The sequence below is a fragment of the Ailuropoda melanoleuca genome, chromosome 9, assembly GCF_002007445.2.
Source record: "Ailuropoda melanoleuca isolate Jingjing chromosome 9, ASM200744v2, whole genome shotgun sequence".
NCBI lineage: Eukaryota > Metazoa > Chordata > Mammalia > Carnivora > Ursidae > Ailuropoda > Ailuropoda melanoleuca.
Genome location: NC_048226.1, coordinates 10448807 through 10473267, shown reverse-complemented (window position 1 = coordinate 10473267; position 24461 = coordinate 10448807). Strand labels below are relative to the sequence as shown.

Below are 24461 nucleotides of genomic sequence, written 5' to 3'. Positions count from 1 at the left end.
ATATCTTATGACTTGGACAATTTAACTGATCTTCCTGAGCCCTAATTATCTATACACTATTCAAGATTTTTATGAAGGAGTTTACATGTTTGAAATACTTCATAATAAGATATTGGGGGGAAATGATTACTGATATACAGAGGGAGCAAAACATCTCAGTCCTTCTATATTCCACATGGTAAATGTGTACATACTTATAAAATATACATATTTACATGCATACAGATATATAGATATAGGCACACACATATATATATACACACACAGTCATAAAGGAATAAAACAAAAATATAAGCAGAGGACTGGGCATGTCCACAAAAGGAAAGATACTTGATCTGGGTTTGTATTTTGTTCTGGCAAGAAATTAATGGCACAGTGTTTCCTAGACAGCAAAACTCAGGAAACTGTAGACCACCTCCCCTTAAAGTCACTTATTCTTAAATGTAACAGAAAATTGCTCAGGGAAAAAGGTATTTATGAACTAGATGTCATAGAATAATAACAATTCTGAACGAAATCATTCAGCCTATAAAGGAAGAAAACACAATTCAAATATCCCACATTTGCCTTAACTCAAAATTGATTTGCCTGGGCTAACAGCCTCAAGGAACATGTAGAAAGCGAGACTCGCCGTATTGTTATATAGATGAGTCTGGGCGGATTCTAGGTGTAAATAATTATGCTGTGCTTGACACTAAGGGAATAGCAATCACATTTGAAATGAGCCTACCTTACAGAGCTCCAGGCTGGTAAATTCATAGAATGAGCCCACATTGAGTGCAACAAGGCACGGAGCCTTGAACTAAAGCACGAGTCCTTTTACCCAGCACCAAGGGCCACAATCGCCCACAAGCGAAAGGAGAGGCTATGTGAGCTTAGGACCAGAAACCCAGGGAAACTTAGGGGCTGCAAGAAAGCCTGAGCAATGAGTTGCAGCTTAAGGAGAGATATCAGAGGTACACAGTACTCCCAAGCCCACAAAGTGCTATGCATGCACCCCAAATTCAGTGTGGCCACCCACACAGTCCTTCCCTGGTGACATACAGAATTCACTTTTATTCAAGGAGTTTGCATTTCCATCCTAATAACCTCAGTCAAGGAGGGGGGCCTGGGTGGCTCAGTCGGTTAAGCATCTGCCTCTTGTCTGGATCTCAGGGTCATGGGATCGAGCCCCACATTGGGCTCCGTGCCGAGTGTGGAGCCTGCTTAGGATTTCTCTCTCCCCCCTCACCCTCTGCAACCCCCCCTCAAAAAATAAATAAATAACCTCAGTCAAGGAATAATAGGGTTTGCTGTACAGAGAATTAATGATGTCCACTTACCTGGAATATATTCATGCTGTAATAAGTACTCGCATATTACCTATTATTACTATTAATACAAGCAGTTTTACTGAGCACTTATTATAGAACAGATTCTGTGCTAACGGCCTCTCTGCATGAACCCTCCTCATCCTCATGCAATCCTACGAGGTAAGGGCTACTCCATGTTGCAGACAAAGAAACTGAGGTTCTGGGCGCCTGCGCAGCTCCGTCAGCTGAGCGTCTGCCTTCAGCTCAGGTCATGATCCCAGGGGCCTGGGATCCAGTCCCACATCGGGCTCCTTGCTCGGCAGGGAGTCTGCTTCTCCCTCTGCCTGCCACTTCCCCTGCTTGTGCGCTCTCTTTCTCTCTGACAAATGAAAGAAAGAAAAGAAAGAAAAGAAAGAAAAGGAAAGGAAAGGAAAGGAAAGGAAAGAAAGAAAGAAAGAAAGAAAGAAAGAAAGAAAGAGAAAAGAAGGAAGAAAGAAAAGAAAAGAAAAGAAAAGAAAAGAAAAGAAAAGAAAAGAAAAGAAAAGAAAAGAAAAAAGAAACAAACAAACTGAGGTTCCTTATGCCCAAGGCCATCTGGTGAGAGGTGGGCTGGGACGCAGGCAATGTGACCACAGGGGCACAGTACACACTCCCACCAACACCAATCACAGTTGTTCATAGGTCACATGCACAGCTCAAGGTGTATAACGGAAATTAAGCGAATGAAAAGCAGAGTAAACAGCAAGAGCATCTATAATGACCAAAGCCACACCCCTTGACGATGTAATGAGAGGGCTAGCAGCCCTCCGGGGCTCAGCAAACCAGGCCCCGGGCCACACGCCATTCGGATGATGCCGCCAACCCCACCTGTGAGGCAGGGGACTTGGGGAGTTCCCTGACAAAGTACTGACTCCCGGCCAGCCCTGCACTTAGCAGCCGCGAGACGGCCGCCGCATTCTGGATTCAGAAAACATCACAACCAAACCAAACCACAAACAAGGGGTAATTAAAGCTCTTTCACTTTTGTTTATAAGTATGTGAAATCTGCCAAGCACAGATCGCTGCAGAGAGCAAATCCTGCAGCCTACTTGGCCTTTTCTTCTCCCGCCTGGGATCCTATCTGAGAAAAGGAAGAAGGTTAATTATCTACGGAACCACAGACGGTGTGCCAAGACCGGGATGAGGCGCTTTCCACAAACATTATCTCATTAAATCCTGGCACAAACTGTGCAGGACAGGTATTATTAATTTCAATTTAGATACAGGAGGAAGGTTCAGAGAGCTTCCGTAACTTGTCCAGGGCACACAGCTAGCAAGACAGAATGAGAATTTAAGCCTCCAGCTGCACAGCCAGCCTGGACTCATTAAACCACGCGGCCACCTCCGACATCCTTCATCACAAAGACGGTCAGAAGACAGGGTGAGAGCAGGTCTTCAGAAGTTCCTAGAATTGAGGGGCGATTGGGTGGCTCAGTCGGTTAAGCGTCTGCCTTCGGCTCAGGTCATGGTCCCGGGGTCCTGGGATCGAGTCCTGCGTTGGGCTCCCTGCTCAGCGGGGAGCCTGCTTCTCCCTCTGCGTCTGTCTCTACCCCCTACCCCCGGCTTGCATTCTCTCTCTCTCAAGTAAATAAATAAAATCAAGAAGGAGAAGAAGGAAGAAGGGAGAAGGAGAAGAAATAGTAGTTGTTGTTCCTAGGGTTGAAATCTGTGAGTCCCAAGCGGCAGATCACCTGTGCAGGGCAGCCCAGCAACGCCAGGACCAGCTGGGCTCTAAACGGCCAAGGCCGCCAGGCTGTTCCAAGATGCCAAGATGAGGCTGAGCTCTGTTTGGCACCAGCTGCTGTGGGGCTCCCGTGCATACGGGCAGTACCGTGCCGCTCGACGGGGTGGGGTACGGGCAAGGGGTGCAGGCGAGGGGTGCAGGCTTTGCTGCTGCGGTATTTCAGCCGGAAGGCCAACAGGACCGTGATTAAAGCTGTTCAGGGTGGCTGTTGGGGGCGCTGGCTGGGCAGGGGTGCTTGGATAGCCAAACTCAGGACATAGCTCAAGCATCCCTACACTCAGAGGGAAATGATAGAGGGAAGGGAGAGAGGATGACAATATTCTAAATGAGAGCAGGAAAATATTGAAGAATAAAGCAAAAATATCACCCGTCCACGAGCACGTTCTATATGAACTCGGAATTCGAAGGCATTTCTAAACCCATCCATGACCCCGCGCTGAGAAAGTAGGCGCCTGACCCTGATAATGACACCCCGCGTTCGCACACGTCACACAAAGGGCCATAAAGGCTGGCAAGGATTCCACTGGGAAAAGGAGTCTTGGCCACCACACAGACACACACAGAAAGGAGAGGGAATGCATGCCTGCCTCCCCTCCCAGTCAACAGCAATGCCAGCTACAAAGAATTCTTTCACCTCCAAGCTTTGAGTTCTGAACACAAATATATAAATTGCAGGATGAGAAATGGAAGACGTAGGTACCTGTCCACACCTGCCATCTTTGGGGACCCATTAAATACCCATTATGCTTCAATTTCCCAACTTTTACAGAAAATCCGCAAACTGCCATCACATCACACCGTCCGTGCTCATCTGGAGATAAGCCAGACTGCTCAGATTGACGGAGTCAGGGTGAGGTCCTAAGAACAAAGCCACAAAGGTAAGGATGCCAAATGCCTCCCTGCACGATGGGACTCAGCAGTCAGGAATCACATAAACATCACACTGTAGAAAGAACACTGATGCGGGATAGAACATCTCTCTTTGCAAGGGCAAAGCATAAAGAGGCAAATCATACTCACACAGGCCCCCAGAGAGGGAGACTTCAGACACTCGCCCCATAAATGCAGAAGCCAGAGGCTTATAGGGCTTTCACCTAATGGTAGGACTATGTGTTTGGGGGTGGGGTGGATCCTTAATTAAAAGAGAAGCACAGGAGATGGGCTCTAATGTCATTTTTCAGCTAATGAGAGTTAGTTCATGCAAAAAGACACAATCCTCTAGCTTCCAGTATGGGTTTTTGTGCAATGTATTACTACTACAGGGAAAACTTTCCCATTGCACAGTTAACAGAGACCAAAGAAGCACAGGATACACTGAAGGAAAGGCAAACACGCAGAGGCTAGTGAGGGCACGGGAGGGATGCACTGATCAACCTTGCCAGCCCGAAAGAATACTTAAAAGGGATCGATTCAGCCTTGTGATGGCTCACGGGGATCTGGACCGGCAAGATTCGGTCTTCCAGCTACCACTGTGCTCTCATCTCTTACCACTTTCCCCATGCTCCCCCTGCTAGGGACTCACTAGCCTCTCTATTCCCTAATTACAGCACCGTGCCTCAACCGCAGGCCATTTGCACTTCCCAGTCCCTCTGCCTGAAACACTCTTGCTCTGAATAGCTATATAATTTGATCTTATACTTCCTTCAAATCGACTCAAATGTCACCTGTCCGGAGAGGCCTTTCTCAACCTCCCCATACATTAGCAGCAGAATAAAAAGGGGGGAGTGAGGATCAGTTTAGACAGCGTATGGCTGCGCACAGTGGGGATCTACCCCAAATTGCCCACTGTGAATGGAATCAAGGACAGAGGCGGATGCACATATCCAAGGGCCTAGCAGTTTAAGGGTTGATATCTTACAAAAGCTAAAACCCAAACAAGGGCCCATTCTCAGCATTATTAGAAGACTCTGGGCGTTCCTGACCCAGCTGCCCAGCAGAGAAGGGTTCCCTCTTCCCAGAACATACAAGATTTCAGACACTCTGGTGTTTGGCTGCAAAAAGAAAGTGCAGTCTGCCCAGCTTCCATCGGGAGACATAGGAGTCAGGACAGCTTTGAAAAGGGTACTCTGGCCTCTGATGTCCTGCATCTTCCCTTGAGAAGCTCTTGCCCTCTGAGCTCATGTAAGGAGAAGCCAGCACAGGCCCCCTGCCCTCGGGAGTGAGCTCTGGGAAGGTAGCACTGGAGAAGGGGAGGGGGGCAATGATAGAAAAGGCAGAGTCGGCTCTGGGCTGTCCAAAGAGGCAAAGAAGAAGATCGCCTCTGTTTTGTGGACCCACCTACTAGCTGACCCGGAGCAGAAAGGCAGCTTACCCCTGTGCCTCCCATCAGCCACTTCCCTCCCAGGCTCCCCCAGGGGATGAGTAGGCTTTTTCCTACTAAACGAGCAAGAATCAGACAACCCGCATAACGGCACCATTTCCCAGAAAGCTTTCCTGATGTGCTGGATAAAGACGCCAGACTTTATGCTCCTGGAACCCAGGTGAACATGCCAGAAGGGTTCCAGCTGCTGAACCCAAGCAATCTGGAGAGGTTCTGATGAGTTAACCTCTGCGGAGCTGTTTCCTCAGCTCTCAAAGAATTATGCTATTTTAAGAGTTAAATGAGACGCTATGTGGAAAACACTCAGTACAAGGCCTGGCACAAAGTGGGTATTCAGAAAGGGCTAAATTTGAACAAATCATGATGATGATTTAAAAAAGGAAATGTCAAAATTAGAACCCAAATCTAACTATCGAAGCTTTCTAGAAAGATGCAAATTGTGGAAATCGCTTAAACCCCATTTAATACTAGAAAATAGGCATTTCATAATAATTCCTGATTTTAGTGATTCATATAATCTCTGTTGAGGAAATTAATAGAGGCGCCTGAGTGGCTCAGTCGGTTGAGTGTCCGACTCTTGATTTCGGCTCAGATCATGATCTCCAGGTCCCAGGGATCAACTCCCATGTCGAGCTCTGTGCTCAGCAAGGAGTCTGCTTGAGATTCTCTCTCTCCCTCTGCCCCTCCCCCCACTCACATTCTCACTCTCTCTCAAATAAATAAATAACTCTTTTTAAAAAAATTAATACTGGGGGGCACCTGGGTAGCACAGTCGTTAAGCATCTGCCTTCGGCTCAGGGCGTGATCCCAGCGTTCTGGGATTGAGCCCCACATCAGGCTCTTCTGCTATGAGCCTGATTCTTCCTCTCCCACTCCCCCTGCTTGTGTTCCCTCTCTCGCTGGCTCTCTCTGTCACATAAATAAATAAAATATTTAAAAAAAATAAATAATAAAAAATTAATACTGGTTTCTTTATTTTAAAACAACTTTTTATTATTAAAAAAAAAAAAAAAAGCTTCTGGAGTGGGAATGCACACTTTCGGTGCCCGGCATTGCCATTCAAGCTGTGTGACACCGAGAACATTTCCCGAACCCTCAAGAACTCGGAATCTCCACCTGTAAGATAAAGGCAATCGTCATAACTGATTACACAAGGCTTTGAGATAATTAAACAGATTAATACATGTCAAACCTTAGAATAGCGTTAGATAGCATCACTATTCTTATCAATCGTTGGGACGATTTTGATCATTCCTGCGACTTTATGTGATGCTACAGTGGCTGCTCTGGGCAACGTCTCTATACGTGCATCAGCGGGCGGGTTAAGCAGACGATAACTTGCGTAGCACTTCACACGGTCGCCGGCCCAGCACAGAGAACAGACGAAGGAGAAGTGGTGTTTCAGGATGCTGCTCTCGGGATATCATCCACACGACCCTGCTTAGAAAAGACCTGGAACCACAAACCGTACATGCAAGCCAGGAGAACACATGCAATAATTACGAGAGTGTGAAGAGTGTGTGAAAAGATCGCCTTAGAAATATAAGAGATAGAAATCACAACCTGGAATTTATGACCAATGGCAACTTGTAAGGGTATATCATGGCATAAAATAAGATAATTACACATAACCGGGAGGGGAAATCCCCACAGAACCAACTGCTACGTGAAAGGAAATGCAAAGGGATAGAATGTTGAAGACATGGCAGTTTCTTTTTTATTTTAAAGATTTTATTTATTTATTTATTTGGTGAGCGAGCATGAGTCGGGAGGAGGGGCAGAGGGAGAGAATCTCAAGCAGATTCTGTGCTGAGCATGGAGCCCAAAGCGGGGCTCGATCTCACGACCCTGAGATCATAACCTGAGCTGAAATCAAGAGTCAGACGCTCAACCCACTGAGCACCCAGGTGTCCCCGACACGGCAGTTTCTAAATGCCCCAGCATGCCAAAGCAAGGTAGCTCACCATCCACCAGCCCCAGCATCCCAGCAAGAGGGCCAGGCAGAGAAGGGATGTCATGAACCCAAAGAGCTGCTTCTCCTACTGAGAACCCTGGGGCTTCTGAACTTCCTTCTGATGCCTCAGCTGATGGAGGGAAAGGGCAAACCGGAAGTCTCAGTACCAAGTTTCTCTTTTCATTTTCAGGATGAATTTCACAAAGCAAGCATCCCAGGCACCTGGTGGAAGGGAAACCCAGGCCATTGCTGCCTGTTGCTAACACCACCACCACTATCACCAAAACAGGTAGGCGGGGTGGGAGGAGGAGGGAGTCATTTTATTAGCCACCAGCATCAAAGCACTTTGGGGATTAAGATGCACTGATAGACAGGTCTGGAATCCAAAGGGCGGGAGCACCTGGCTCCCTCCCAGGTCCTCACCACTCACCTGCTTACAGAAAATGGCTCCAGGCTGGACCGCACTGTGGCTGGTGGCCCATCTGCCATATTCCCTTACACACCAGGCGCAAGGAGTGCAGCCCAACCAACTTCTTAAAGAACCAGGTGATATTACAGCTCCTTGGCATACCAGGTGACACCTGATCGCAAAGAAAATTCCACTTCTTTCGAGGCCATAATTTACTAGCTTTGATGGAGTTACATTTTTTGCACGTATTTGATAAAATCAGAGGAGGGCTGAAAAGTCATGTAAGGGTGGCCACGGGAGAGGAGGGTGGAAATGCCCCCATCCATCCCATATCAGTAATGTTCACGTCTCTCTGCTTGATCATTCATTCATTCGGCAAATATTTACCAAATACTATCATGGCCTCAACCCTGAAGTGGGAGCTGTGAACACAGAGACAAGCAAATGCACACCTTCAACAATACGTTATTTAAAAAGTGTGAACGGGGGTGCCTGGGTGGCTCAGTCGTTAAGCGTCTGCCTTCAGCTCAGGGCGTGATCCCAGGGTCCTGGGATCGAGCCCCGCATTGGGCTCCCTGCTCCGCTGGGAGCCTGCTTCTTCCTCTCCCACTCCCCCTGCTTGTGTTCCCTCTCTCGCTAGATGTCTCTCTCTCTCTCTCTGTAAAATAAATAAATAAAATGTTTTTTAAAAAATAAAAATAAAAAATAAATAAAAATAAGAAGTGTGAACGGTTTATCGCCAATTCCACTCAGGAAAAGCACGTGCTGAATGTGTGCTTTGAGAAGGAAGATGTGAACTTCCCACCCTGTTACTGAGCCTCAGTCCCCACGTGCCCTCTTCCTGGATGCGGACCTCTCCGATGCTAAGCCGGATTTTGGGCAAAGCATGTTTCATACAGCATAACCCCTGAAAGCCCTACCTACCTTCCAGGCAACTGAAGACGATCTTTGGGTAAGATGTCACCACACACAGTGCTGGCGTCCCCGGCTGCTGTAAACTGAGCTCCCCGGTCAGGAGCAACCATTCTTCAAAGCACTGATGTAACGGGTTTGGTGTCAGAACAGGGACAACTGCAAAGGAGGCCCCAAGAGAAGGGCAACTGACCTGGCCAGGAAGAGGCAGGCAAGGTGATGATGGGGAGGGCAAAGGGTTACCCTACTCAAGCATGACATCCCAGGTTAGTGCTAGAAAACAATAATGAGGTTGCCAGACAAAGAAATCACATTGCTTATGCTAAGAAAACCGTCTCCTGAAGTCTGAGCCAAACACGTATGTTTCTGTCTCCCACGTGGGCCACCTCTGCTGCTGCTTTTCCAGGGGGACTCACATCCGCTGCTCAGCTCGGACAGAAAGTCCCGTGCAGACTCTCCGACCAACAAGGGTCGGTACTAGAAGCTTCTGATCCAACCCACCAGGTTTCTCCAAATGGCTTTTAAACCACAAACGCTAAAACCCTTCCTTTCTTTAGGTCAATAGCTTGAATGGCAGAGGACAAGGGGAGAGACTGTTGGTTGCATAAAACACATGGTAAAGAAAAGTCTCTCAGTGGGGAATCGCGACATCAGATTCTGGGGGTCCATCAGCACCGGTCTCTTCCGATGAACCACAGACCAGAAACACAGCCCCGTAGCAGGCACTCTGAGAAGGAATTTGGTGTTTAAATTCTGTCATGTGACTGGGGAAACAATCCCAGGGTATATTTTTTTAAAAGGCCAAGTGCAACACTTTTTGAAATGAAAATCAATCAAACGAAACCCAGGATCTGTCCCAGAACAAGAGTTTAGGTTTTGATTTTCCTCAAAACGGTTTGGGGGTGCGGGTCAGGGGTGGAATAAGGAGGCTGAGCAGCTGGTGTTACAGCTCCTTTTATCCAAAACAGAAAGTATCTTCTTCCCTCAACTCCTGGAAGAGAAATAAAGCTCCTTCAGTGCAGGTCTCGGGGTACGCAGTGCTTCTGTTCCTCTCTGCAAACAAACTAAATATATCCAATACCCAGGCCCACCCTTGAAAGGAGACACATCAGCTGGCTAGCCAGCTCCCCTGGGCTGCGGTGGGCTCTCTCCACTGCCTGCCTGCCTTCTTTCTAAATAATTTGGAAAATTTTCCTGCTTCTGGAAGAAGCCCTGCTGGAAAACACCAGAAAAGAGAAAAGACAGAGACTGGTTCCTTTTGAAGTGCTTGCCAGTGGTGGTGCTGTGCAGACCCCTTCAAACTCTCTTCCAAGTACTTTGTGTTTGAAAAGATGAACACCAACTAATGTCCTTGAAAGAGTGATTGTTTAAATAAGCATAGTACATCCATACCATGGTATATCACTCAGCAATATCACCTGGCAATCCTAGGGATCCAGGATACATGCAACCACGAGGGGGTTTTGCTGAATGAAAAAAGCCAATCTCAAAGATTACGTGAACAATTCCACGTATGTATCATTCTTAGCATGACAGCATTATGGACATGGAAGACAGATCAGTGACTGCCTGAGGTTGGGGGCAGGGAAGGGCGGGGCCACACCAGGGCAGCAGGAGGCCTCCATGAAGAGGAATGGTTCTGTACCTTGACTATGGGGGCGGTCACGTGAATCTACCCACAAGATGAAACAGCAAAGACTAAATATGCACAGATACAAATGAATGCACGCAACCCTGGGGGAGTCTGCTGGTGGACTGTATCCATGCCAATTTCCTGACTGTGGCAACGTACTACACTTATGCACAATGTTACCATTGAGACCGGGTGTCCTTCTGTAGTATTTCTTACATATGCCGGGGAATGTACAATTATCTCAAAATCAGTTTAAAAAGAAAAAGAGAGCAGTTTTGAAGGAGAACACGGGCCAGCTTCGTTCACACTCTGCACAGCGCCCTGTGCACTATTTATTAAAGGGATCCGGGGGCCCTTCCTTGGACTCAAGATGCCGCCTCTCCTGTCACACACAAGACTGAAGCTTCTGGGACCCCCGGCCCCTTTTCAAGGGATCTTGCTGAGCGTTCTGCGGCACATCACAATTAATCGACCACTGCCCAGAACACAAGTGTCACTCAGCCAAAGACCTATCCTAAACAGTATATTTATATGGGGGAAAATGCACTATCACTTACATAAGCCACACCTACAGAGGGAACTCTATACACCTGCTGGAACCATGAGCCTTGGGCAGCCCCCTGGCCTTCCTTTTCCTTCCTGTGTATATCTGTCTTAATCTTCAGGCATGTTTTTGTTTGCAACCTAAAAAAACACACAAATGCTGATTTTTGTTACATGCACACACATCAAGCTAGCTATAATTGTATAAGCACGCCATTCTCCCAAACATACCTATAATTTTCCCCAAGTGTCGTATAAATTTCAAACCATTAAATAAAATGATTTCATACTGTCCTCGTGGATGTTACTAACCCTCACCCCCACCAGTGACATCACTGTTTCCATAGTAACTAATGTACTTCAAAGTGGAAGATGCAGATGGTGGCTTTAAAAAAAAAAAAAAAAGCAGACAAAATAAGTGATAGAAACCAAGCATATCACAGTATAAGTGGTGATGCATAATGTACCTGCATTACAGGGCGCCAGCTCAGGGACAAGCAATAAATATTTTAGTAGAACTCTTATGCTAACAGCTCTTCTGTATAACAGCAACCCTATCGAATTACGCGATTGCCTTCGGACACATGGCTGCCCAACTCACTGCATGTGGGTAAAAGCCTGTGTTCAATAGCACAGGTACACATCACAGGCAGATTTTCCAAACAGAGTCACGTATCCTAATCTCCACTTACGTTGTAATTATGCCTAACGGAGAATAGCTATTTCAGGAAGAAAGAACACAACTGCTCACGAGAGAAGCAGAACACGCTGATAAAAGAATCTCAATTCTTACTTCCTAAAGGTAAGAAAAAAATGATAAAATCTCCACGAAATGCAACACTCCTCCCTGTAAGCATCAGGTCCTTCCGGTGAAGCACGGGTATTTTCTCAGTGACTGCACGTATTTCTTTGTCTGAATGATGGTGAATGAGGGTTTTTCTGGACACGAAAACCCACACTCTGAGTTGTAGGGAAGGCTGTGAGGAGGTGACAGTTCTGGATGCTTTGACACAAAACTAGAGTCTGGTTTTAAAACATAACCAAGTGTTTGATCTGTCCTTGTCAAAATGTCACTCTTAACACTTAACATTTAACATATTCAACAGAAGCTTCAAGAAGTTCCATCGTGTATTCTCTGTGCCGTGGAAGCCAATATTTAAAGACCAGGAGGTAAAACCACGTCCTACAAACACCCAATGAGCCACTTTCTTCTGATGCCCTCTGGCTTACAATCCAGGACTAGGAATCGTGCAGTCAAGTGAAAATGCCCAAACCCACACCCCACTTAAGATCTCACATGATGATGGCTTCATTTCTGGGCGGCTAGATTGTGTCCCATTTTCTCAGCATGGTTTTCTGTGTTTCAGTAGAGCTCTGAGACAGGACGACAGTTTCTGTGTGGCCCTGCCACCTCGTGCACCAAGCCACCCACCTTCCTCCCTAACTTTTGGCTGCGTGCTCAGACCAGACTATGGGTCTCCAACTCCTTTGAGGCTCACTGAGCCACCCTTCTCCTGAAACACCTCTTTCCACAGGTCCCACTGCTTTTTGCAAAACCCTAAAGTGACTCCTTCTTGCCTACTATAGTGAGTCTGGAATTCCAGGCCTTTCCTGACCTAACTGCAATCTCCATCCAGCAAGGCCTTTTTCTTTTCTCCTTCCCTCAGTTTTCACCCCTCCTCTTCCCACAGCACATCTCCCCCTCTGCTGATGACACTGTCTTTTCTCTGGGGTCCGCCTCAATGTTCTCTTCCTTCCCGGCCCTACGGAGGACCTTTCACATTCAGCCACACACACTCACTTCAGCCATCGCTCCAATGTCATTGGAGAAAAGCATGACCACGTAAAGCTCCCTCAGAGTGGAGATTTCTGTGTGTTTTGATATGTGCCCTGTTCCCAACCATAGAAGAGGACCTGGCAAATCAGAGACACTCTATAAACTGGTCTTGATTAATACGGTTGGTGTCACAGAATACAAATATCTTAAATTTTTGAAGGGAAAGACAGGCAGAAGAGGGCAGGGCTTGGTATCAAAATTTTAAAATATATACAAGGAGAAATGCCATCATCGCTTCCAGAGGCTTCACGCCAAATTAATTAAAAATGTTAAATAAAGGAGTTAAGTGGTTAGGAGACAGTATAAAATAGAAGGGAAAAGATTCTCCCACATCAGAATTAAATTTAATGCCTCAGATCAATAAAAACTATCTTAAAAACCAGGAAATAAATCAACGAATATAAGCGGCACGCAAGAGAAAATGACTTGAGGAAAGTGGTGGGTTGCCATCCAAACTCAGAAGTAGCTTATGGAAATGAGGTTTCTCATTCAGTGGAGTTGAATCAGTTCCATTTGGGTCAAACAGCAGGACCCCAAACATATTGGCAGAAGCGAAATATCTACAATTAGCTGTGCTAGTGTTTGAGGGCCAGGAATACGAATAGAGGGAAGGCCACACGCTCCCCTCCACCACAGATGAGAACCATACAGGGTGGCTGCAGGTGGGGGGGGGGTGCAGAGGAGCTCCCTGGGGTCAATCTAGAAGGTGCCATGTCAAACACAAGCAAGGCCTACTTGACTGACTGGCGAGGAGGCAAGACCCCAAGGACAGGAAAGTCCAATGTGGGGGCCTTCGGGACCCCCAGATGTTATCCAGCTAAGAGAACATTTGTGACCACACGGGTGGTCAGCCTAAGATCAATAGGAGGGGCCTGCCCAGAGGAAGGAGTCAGCCTAGGGCTCAGGGTAAAAAGACTAGAAATAGAAAGATGGGGAAGTGGCATCCCTGGGAGTGAAAGCTGGGGGTGGGAATTCTGACCAGGAAGCAGCAGCATCCTCCCTGGGGAGCCAAGACCCAACAATCAGAGACCACAGCTCTCAGAACTCTAAGATTCCAGAGCAGGGGTCAATCGGCTCTCTGGAAGAGCCCAGATAGTAAGTATTCTAGGCTTTGCAGGCTCTGTGGTCTCTGTCACCACTACTCATCTCTGCCATCGTAGTACCCAAGTGGCCGCAAACAATGATCTGTAAATGAACCAGCATGCGTGTGCTCCAACACGTGATGTAAAAACCAGCCTACAAGGCGGATCTGGTGCGCGGGCTGTCGTTTACTGGTCCCTGCTCTAGAACTGTATCGTTGCTACTCTCTATCTCCTCCAGATTTTCAGCCATCGGCAGTGTGTTTCTCCATAGGGCATGACAACAGAACCCGCAAGGCAAAAAGCCTGAGGAAGTGTCTTCAGGGACCCACGGCAGGGGTGCCAGCAGGGAGGCTGGGATCTATGATGTACCAGGCACCACACGAATCCTTCCACATGGGGAAACTCACACTCATAAGAACCTTCCGAAGCAGGCGTCATTCCCAAGTTACAGATGAGGACCGTGAAGTCCCAAGGGTGAGGAACCACCCCGGAGTCACACGGGAGGGGTCGAGCCGGGACTGGAAGGCAGGCAGCCTGGCTCCAGAGCCATGTTCTCACCCCGTGGATACAGAAACTGGACAGACGGTGCCCACGTCGAACCAGCCGGCCTGGCCGGGAAAGGCCATGAGCCACCATGGGCAGGGAGCAGTACAAGAAAAGGAAAGCAGGATGGGGAAGGGTCTGCAAAGTGTCTTCATAACAGAAGGGCACAACTGAGTTGCCAATGGGGACAACTGGAAGGATTAAATGAAATAATATCTGTCACGGACTACATCAGTGCCTGCCATATGGCAAACACTCAATAAATGGGAGAGACGATTCTTATCGGTGAGCAAGTTAGCACCTACTCAGAATTTCGGCAACAGCCTCATCTGTTAAAAGGGTAACAACAAGATGCACTTGCCGACTTCAAGGGAGTGAGGGTACCTTTCACATGGAGAGGTCCTACAGTCACTACCCACATCAACCCAGTGGTCACCCTCAGCATCATGAACAGGGACCAGCCAGACGTGGAACCTGAAATACTTAAATGAATGCCTTAGCACTTCTCCAACATCATCAAACTAAACAAATCCACTCAAGAAAAAACAAACTTCCAATCAGACCATCAGGGAGTAACCAGATAAATTCAAAACAAGGAATACTCCATAGAATGACAACTGGACTGATATCTTCAAAAAGTTGACCTAGTAGGAAAAGGGGAGGAACTATTCTAGATTAAAAGAGGCAGAAAGTTGTACACCCACATTCAACAGCAGCATTACTTCACAACAGTGAAAATGTGGAAGCAACCCAGCGTCCATCGACAGATGAATGGAGAAGGAAAATGTGGTAATACATGCCACAGAATATTACTCAGCTGTAAAAAAGGAAGGTAATTGTGGTACAGGCCACAACACGGATGAACCTTGAAGACATGATGCCTAGTGAAACAAGCCAGATACAAGAGAACAAATATTGTACGATGCCATTGACAAGGGGCATCTAGAGTGATCAAAGTCCCAGAGTCAACAGGTAGGATGATGGTTGCCAGAGGCTGGAAGGGGAGAAGGGAATCGAGTTATTGCTTAATGGGTACAGAGTTTTCAGTGTTTCAAGATGGGAAGAGTCCTGGAGATGGACGGTGGTGATGGTAGTACAATATGAATGTACTTAATGTCAGTGAACTATACACTTAAAAATGTCAAACATGCTAGGGGTGCCTGGGTGGCACAGTCGGGTAAACATCGGACTCTTGGTTTCAGCTCAGGTTGTGATCTCAGGGTCGTAGGATCAAGCCCCGCATTGGGTTCTGCATTCAGCACAAAGTCTGCTTAAGACCTTCTGTCCCCCTCCGTCTGCCTCTTCCCCCCCCACTCTCTCTCTCCCTCTCTTAAATAAATAAATCTTTTAAAAAATGTTAAAGATGCTCAATTCCATGTTATGTGCATTTTACCACAATAAAAAAAAATCATAAAAAAAAGAAAGAAAAAGAAACAGAGAGAGAGGCTAAAAGTCACCTAACAAAGGAAATGCAAGATTTGTCATTGGTTTTTGGCTGCCTAAAAAAATAGGCAGAGTGTTCTAGAGCTTGAGCTAGGGACAGAGTTATGGATGTCAACAGCAATACCAACAGACGTATTTTGGGAACACCTTGAGAGAGTTGAATATGTAGCAGGTATTAGTTCAAATATATGTGTGTGTGTGTGTGTGTGTGTGTGTATTGTTCAACAAATTGTTCAACTGCTTGATCCTAACTGGTAAGTACATGCCTATTCACTGCACTATAATTGCTATTTTTCGAGAACTTATAATAAAGAGTTAAAAGTAAAAGTGGGTCAGAAATACTCCACCAATCTTCCTGGGTTGCTGTATGGCTGAAATGACACAACCCACAACAACACTTTAAAACCCATTGAACATTCCACACACAAAAGGCAGGCATTGTTATTTTCACTTTGGACAATAAAACAGAGACCCAGAGTAAATAAATGATATCCCAATCAGGAGTCTTTCAGTAAACATCAAAATGTTATTCTTGGTAAGTCCTGTGAAATACTTTTTAAGGAGGGGATAGGTGATTTTGTACTAAGGTCTTGAAAAATGACCATTTGGTGAAGAAGTAAACATTAATTAGAGTGTCTGTGCACACTGGCATGGAGCAGGCTGTAATTTTGTGGGGGCTGTTAGGGCTGGGTTATTACATAATGGCCCTTGTTTTTGAGTGTCTGGCTGTTGAGAGCGAGAAATGCAGTCGAGGGCTGAGCATACAGGTAACAACACGCCAGGGCAGGGGCGCTGTGACAGGGCATGGAATGTACGAAGCCTCATTTTCAGAGCTCACGTCTCCTGCAAATGCCATTTGGTACTCATAGCAAAAGAGGAGATGGATAACACAGTTCTCTGGCCCCAGTGAAGTCGTGTTCAACAATCACTACCAGTTAAAATAAAAAAAGAAAGAAAGAAAAAGAAAAAAAAGAACAGTGTTCTCTTACAAGTAGTAACATGTTAAAATGATATGAAAACACCAAGCGTGCTTCAGCATTTCACCGGACTGTGATTTCTTAAGGAGGTGTGGTCTAAGGAAAGGGATTTTGGAGAAAGGCAAAGCTGAGAGACCCAGGATCAAACACTAACTGGTGTCAGTCTGGGCAAGGTATTCAACTTCTCTGAGCCCTCATCTCTTTATCTGGAAAACAGAAATAATGGCATGTACCTCACAGGGTTGTTGTGAGAATCGAATCAGACTATTTACGTGCTCCCTGGCACACAGAAGACCCAACAACCTATCGACAGGTATACGGGAATGAAATACAACAGAATATTACGCAAACATTTAAAGTGGTACGAGGTACTTCTCAATTAAAATGGTACAAACTTCTGCACAAAATCTCACTCTTGCAAAACCTAACCAAAAAAATTTTTGGAGCAGAAATGTTTAAAAGTCGCCAGTCCAAAAAAAAAAAAAAAAAAAAAAGCACATCCAGTGTCCTAAAATTCAAATACTGCCTGTCAGGGGAAGTAAAGGAAGATTCTAGAACAGAATGGTATGGCATAGCAAGGTTCATAACCCTGTAACCACCACCCTCAGGATGATGAACCAGTGACTAAATAAAAATCCGGAGCGTTTTCATCGGTATCACCAAATCTGGAGAAAAGCATGAGCAGGTTTCAATATATTCCTCTTTTCTGACTGGGGAATAGCGAAAACATCCATTAAGGAGCAAAGGATGAAAAGACCGTGAACCATGGTGCTGATTACTTCTGTTGGGAGGAAGTGAAGGCTCCAGGAATACACAATGAAATCCGGGGCTGATCCGAGGCCAGAGAATACTGCCCAAGGGCAGGCAGTGTATACTCCTACATAGGAAGACTGGTCCTACCTGAAATAACCTTTAAAACATCCCAGAAGTAAAAGCCACCAAGCCAACATCTTTTAGCCACAACTAGTCAGCACCCTACACACCACCTGCTATGGCTTAGCCAGCCCCGGATGCTCTGTAGGCCCTCAAGGTGCAGAAAGCGTGGCCATCGAACAAAAAAAAGCCAGCCATCAAACTTCAACTCATAGTAACGGGGCAAAAAAGAAAGGCTTCAAATCAAGAAATCACCCACACCCGGAACAAGAGAGATCTGCACAGACACACTCAGATAAGAACAGAAGGGAAAAAAGCAAACAAAAAGGCCTGGTTTCTACAAACACAGAATCCTGGAGGAAAGGACAAATGAAACATTGTAGCGAAGACAAAGAATTCAGCCTAAAGGAAAACAGAATCCAAGAAAATAATTTCCCTCAAAAGATCTTTGAGCAATAGAACTTAATATGAATATGAGTGCAATAAAGTGAGAACTCAAAGGCAAAATTAACCAAAAAAAAAAAAAAAGTAAAGAAAAGAAAGAAGGAAAAAAAGAATTGAGATTGCAGACCTAAATAAATAAATTGGGGGCTAAATAAACATTCGAAAAGTAATATATAAAGTAAAATCTACAGCAAGCTAAAGAAAGATGGCTTCACATCAATTTACTGACTACAGGAAAGTTAAAATAAAAACAGTGGATACAGATAAAAACAAGGGATCCAGGGGCGCCTGGGTGGCACAACGGTTAAGAGTCTGCCTTCCGCTCAGGGCGTGATCCCGGCGTTACGGGATTGAGCCCCGCATCAGGCTCCTCCGCTGGGAGCCTGCTTCTTCCTCTCCCACTCCCCCTGCTTGTGTTCCCTCTCTTACTGGCTGTCTCTATCTCTGTCGAATAAATAAATAAAATCTTTAAAAAAAAAAAAAAAAAAACAAGGGATCCAAGTAATCAAAAACAAGTATGGAGTTCAAAGACAATCCAACATACAGATAACTGGTGTCCTTCTAGCAGAGAACTCATAGCACAGAACCAAGAAAGATCAAAGAGACAATACAAGAAAATTCTCCTGAGACTAATAAAGAATTGAATCTGTTGACTGAACACACCTCATGCAGCAGTAATACACACTGTGGTGTAAGTCTATGTCAGATACCAAGAGTTCCTCTGGCATCTTACATATGAGCATATAATCTATAGAGGAGGACAAAGCAGCCCGGCCTTGGATCCTCCTACAGCAACACTCAAGGGTAGAAAACAGTGACTTCTAAGTTTTAATTAAGTCTTCTGTCAAATTTGAGCAAAGTTTTCTACTTTGTATTTTAAGAACACAGATTTTACAAAGTATATCTAGCCAGCCAGCTGATTTTCCAAGGAAGAACAGAAAGAACTCTGAAATGATATACTGTTAATGATAATTCTAAGGGGGAGTTACTCTTTTGTCTTCTCGGAACCCACACCTTGATCCAGATTAGAGGAGGAAACTCTACTTTCTGGAAGAAACAAAGAAAAACCATCCGCTCTTCTGACTTCCTCACTCAGTCCTCCCCAAAGGGGGCTAGCGAGACTTATCTGCTCTGTAAAGTTGTGAAAGGAAGCCTAGCAGATTGCCCCAACCTCTTCCTCCCCTACCATGAACAGTCCTCAGGATGCACGCATTCTTTGCCCCTCCAGGAGATAAGCTTACCGAAGCAGGTGCATCCCTGCAGAGACAGACAGCCTATCATTCTGACCAGGAGCAAAGTAGCGAGGAGCCTGAATCTGGCCACAAAATGAGCTTTGTCACTCAAACTCCAAATTTCTCCATACAAACTCCAGGCTGATATTGTTATACCCCTCCTGTGGCTGGCTAACATGTCTACTACACAATTGATTATTAACTGGTGGGAGGGGGGAAACAGAGAGGAAGGTCATTACTTATCACCCAGAACACCAAACACCAAAAGTCAGTTATACCTGAATGGTAAGATGTGGCATTTCTTAAAAGATTTTTATCTGAACTTTTCTTCATTTTAAAATTCTTCCTAATGGGGGTGCCTGGGTGACTTTGTTGGTTAAGCATCTGACTCTTGCTTTTGGCTCAGTCAGGATCTCAGGGTCCTGGGATTGAGCCCCACATCAGGCTCTGCGCTCGACATGGAGTCTGCTTGAGGTTCTCTCTCCCTCTGCCCCTCCCCCAACTCGTGTGCTCAATAAATAAATAAATAAATACATAAACTCTTCAAAGATAAATGAATAAAATAAAGTAATAAATTTCTTCCCAATGAATATGTATTGTTTTTATAGAAACAGGAGGGTGATTTTTCTTTATAACCATGACACCAAAGAAGACCATCTGACCTTGCAGAAAAGTAGTCACAATGGCTTTAGGGGAAAGAGTAAATTCCTAAACAGAATGTGCAACGTGATCTGATTTTATTACAGAAGAAGAAGAATGTGTAACAAGAGTAACTTAGCGCAGAGGCGTGGGCTAAGCGCTCTGAATGGATTAGCTCATTTAGCACGAAGTAGGTATAAACACCTCGCCAATCTGAGAGATACCGTGGAGAGGTGAAGTCACTGGCCCAAAGCCACACGAGATTCACACACAGCAGACATGGACTTCACAAAGCCGATTTCCTCTATTACAGTTGCCCCTTCAACAACACAGATGGGAACTGCATAGGTCCACTTATTCGCAGATTTTTTTTTCCCATGAAGTACGGTACTGTAAATGTATTTTCTCTTCCTTATGATTTTCTTCATAACCTTTTCTTTCCTCTAGCTTACTTGATTGTAAGGATACGGTATATACGATATATACAGTATATAATGCATGTAACATATAAGACGTATGGTAAGCAACTGTCTATGTCTACGTCTATCAGTAAGGTGTCCTTCCGGGCAACCGGAGGGGATTAGTAGTTAAGTTCGATAGTGGGGGAGGTAGGTGGGTGTTGCTGTCCCTAAACCCCTGCATTGTTCAAGGGTCACCTGAACTCTGTCCTCAAAGTCACAAAGAAGCATGGATTGACCCAGAAAGATTGAAAGCAAGGGCTCCAAAATGTTGAGAGTGTATCTCCAGGTCCTGGCTATTTATTTTTTGATGATGCTTCTTCTGTTTTTTTGTTTTTTGGTTTTTTTTAGTTGTATCTATGTTTCTCTATATTTTCCAGATTTTCAACTCATGTAGTCCTTGTGTAATAAGTGAACCAGTAAGGCCTCTTTATGAAGACAAAAGCCACAACCATGAACTTGAAGTTCAAGTTAATGGCAGAACCGAGTGATGAGGCCACACGGGGTTCCTGAGCTGTCTCAGCCCGTGCTTGGATTACCATCTGTGGGCAACAGGTGCGGGCCAACGGGCCAGAGGCGTTCTGGCCAGACTCCACGTGCCCGCTATACAGGATGTGAAGTTGGAGGGCACGCAGCTCAGTAGAGGCCGAGATGCCCCACCAGCCTCCCAGCCCCCTCGTGCCAGCGGCCGGTCAGCTCTGCTCAGAAGACAGCTTCCCTCTGGACCCTCGTGATTATTTCCAGGAGGAGTGCCCCCTCTCAGCACCGTGCCAAGTCCTTCTCAAGGAGAACAGGAGGGGAATTTTGAATGGCCTCCGTCCAATTTTCAAACTGTAAACTGCACGCCCACTTTCTGTTTGGAGACATTTCCTGTGTGTGAACACAGTTTGTCCTGTTACCAGCTTTCAAGTTATCCAGAACTGATACATCCGAGGCCAGGCTAAAGGGTTTACCAAAAAAAAAAAAAAAAAAAAGTCAAATACGATAGGACCTTTCCTAATTTTAGCTCATCTTGCAGAAATCTCATTTGAAGAGAACTCAGAAGGGAGGCTGAACACAGAGGTGCCACTGTGTATGGAAGCTAGAGCTCCCCCTCCGCCCCCACTGCCCCCATCCTGGTGAGCACAGTGTTCTGGGACAGCCAGCGTCCTTCAGGCCCTTGGCTATGTCATGCAATGCAGCCATGCGTGCTTCTAGCTAAGTCTGAGGATGCCCTGATGCTGCTTCCTTCCATATGCTGGCAGAGTGGCCTCTAGCAGCATTTCAGGGCACTGTTTCAAAGCTTAGGGGGGAGGGATATAAGCCTCGCCAAGAGAGGTGCCGACAGCCCCCACACTGCTGGCTGGAGCGCAGCTTCCGGTGCTGGCCCCGACATGCCCCTGGCTGTGTATATGGCTGTGGCCCTGTGTTCCCAGTCTGGCCCTTCTTGGTCCTAGGCTTCCCATTCCCATCCCACCTACGAAGGCTCTCCCAGCCAGATACTTGCCCCATTAGCCTGACATCTCATTCCCTTTGGATCTACTCTGTCCAAGGCTGAGAAAATCATTTTACATCGGCCACCATAAACATTCTCCTCTTCGACCCAAGCCCATCTCCAACACCTCCTCCCACCTTGACCCCACACTTGGCTTCTATGGCAGAGACCTCATTGTCCTGTGGACAGTGGATACGGCTGGACCAGCTGCAGGGCTCCCAGAGAACCGAGCTGCTGCCTGGCCCAGGACCTGAGACAGTCTAATGAATGAGTCATTAGTGAAAAAAATAGAAACATGCCATCCCTCCCGCTAGGATATATGAACTCCGTGAAGGCCAAGAACGCACCTTACCAAAGTCGATGTTGCTCACAGCACTTAAAAGAAGTTGTCCAAGTTAATTAGTTTGGCAGAGAACAAGCTGAAGTCTTTTAAAAGATGCCAATGCTGAGAAACTCCGAGAATCAGACAGCTCCCGCCCCCACCAAAAAAACATGGAGACAATCAGATTAGAATGCAGGTGTCCGGTCCTAAAGTAACACGTACCTGGCTGGCACAGTGACAACATTCTCTTCCAGGCTCACTGAATCAGACAGGACTTCAGGAAGGGGACAGGGCCAGCTGGACATTTTACTGGGCCTGGTTCCTGTTAAGGAGTCCTGGGTGGAAGGAACGGGAGAGATATACGACATACACTCTCTCTATATGTCCACACACATAATGCTCACCCGCGTGTATTTCTAGGGTTTGGTTTTTTTTTTTACATGCATTTCCCTTAATCTGATGCCATACTCAGCCAGGCCAATCCCTACACTCAGCTATGCCCAGAATCAGAAAAGGGTTTGTTCAAAGCTATTCATTAATGCAATCAGTCTCTCTCCCACAGCCTAAGCACCATGTCACAGATGGAAACACAGTTATCCCCTTACTTATTTAGAAAGAAAACCAGTACTGTCCCAGGGCAGCACTTCTGCAAAGAATGACACGCTGACCAACAACATCCCATAATCTTCCTACCCAACCCCAAACCCTAAAGAGGACAAAGGCTCTTATCCTTTCTTTTCTTTTTTTCCCCCTCTTCATACCATGAGACTGTTTTAGGATCCCTTGCTCTTTTTCTCCCGATATTATGGGTTGAATTGTGTCCCCCCAAAAAGGGCTGTGTTGAAATCCTAATCCCTGGTATCTGTGACTGTGACCCTATTTGCAACAAGGTCTTAGCAGATGTAGTTAAGGGAGATGAGGTCATTAGGGTAGGCCCTAACCCAACATGAATGGTGTGCTTCTAAGAGGAAGAGAGAGGACACAGAAGGAAAACTCCATGTGACCTCAGAGTCACATATGGGAGCGGTGCAGAGGCTAAGGAATATCAAAGATCAACGGCCACCATCAAAAGCTATAAAGAAGCAAGAAAGGATTCTACCCAGAGTCTCAGAAGAAGCGTGGCACGCCGACACTCTGATTTCAGACTCCTGGCCTCCACGACAGCCAGAAGATAAATCTGTTGTTCTAAGCTACCCAGTCTGTGGTCATCCATCTCAGCAGAGCCCCGGGGAGCCAACATACCCCATTTCTTCCTTTGGAAACATATTCATATCATCCACCTTCGCACCCCTAGGTCCAAGGCCACCTCCAATCAAAGGATGAATAGTCAAAGTCACTGTCTCTGAACCTCACGTCACACCTTTCTATATCTAGTGAGAAAATATAACCCAATTTTGGTCTAACATCTGAGATAGAGAAATGTTTGACAATGGCCCTAAGGCCTTCTGAATTCCAGAGAAGGAAAATGTTTAAATAGAATGTGAAGACCCCACTCCCCCCAAAAATACAATAGGGTCCAGGAAGACAGGAATTAACATACAGCCGGTGGTCACAGGTGGGACTGGATCTTTCTGGCCTGGGGCGGTGTAGAGCTCAGCTCTATTACCCCCTGAATGAGGATGGAGGGAAGCCAACAAAGGAAGGAGCTGGTAGAAGGGTATAGACAGTACTCATGGCATAAGCTTGGCACAAGAGTTCTATTTGGGAGTGACCGGGGTTTTGACTTCAGGGAGTATGCCCTCACAGAGGTCTTGCAGATCTGCGACATCCTGCCAGGGTTGGTGAAGCATGGCCTGGTGGAGTCAGGGGCCAGCAGAGGGAGGCAAGAAGAAAATTAATGAACAACCAGGAGGTGACAGAGCTAAGCTGACCACCGTGACCACCAGAGCTCAGCTCCCCCAGCACAAAGAGAAAGGCAGTCACAGAGGCGACAGACCTGAACACAAGAACACTCGGCTTCATTTTTAGGGATCGAAAATGTGTCCCTTGTCACATCGAATAGTCTCCCTGACAGCCTTGGGTGCCAGGAGTCCTCGCCATGTTTTTAACTGCTGCTTTGGTACTAAAGTGACAGAAATGCTACCCAGGGAAATCCAAAGTGTCAGAAGACGGAGAAATACAAATGTATGTATTTTTATCTGCTCACCCAATTAAGAATAGGTATGATGCCGGGGCACCTGGGTGGCACAGCGGTTAAGCGTCTGCCTTCGGCTCAGGGCATGATCCCGGCGTTATGGGATCGAGTCCCACATCAGGCTCCTCGGCTGTGAGCCTGCTTCTTCCTCTCCCAC

General features: G+C 46.2%; 1 long non-coding RNA gene across 2 annotated transcripts; it reads right to left on the bottom strand.

Annotated features, from left to right (window-relative positions):
- Positions 1–6366: 6366 nt before the first annotated feature.
- Positions 6367–24461, bottom strand: LOC117803716. 2 transcript variants are annotated; one of them, XR_004627694.1, is made up of 4 exons: positions 22393–24461; positions 8683–8863; positions 6588–7930; positions 6367–6511 (listed from the first exon to the last, which is right to left on the bottom strand). It is a non-coding gene; the product is annotated as an uncharacterized LOC117803716 (long non-coding RNA). The 2 variants fall into 2 exon arrangements; XR_004627693.1 differs by lacking the exon at positions 22393–24461 and having other exon boundaries at positions 8683–15496.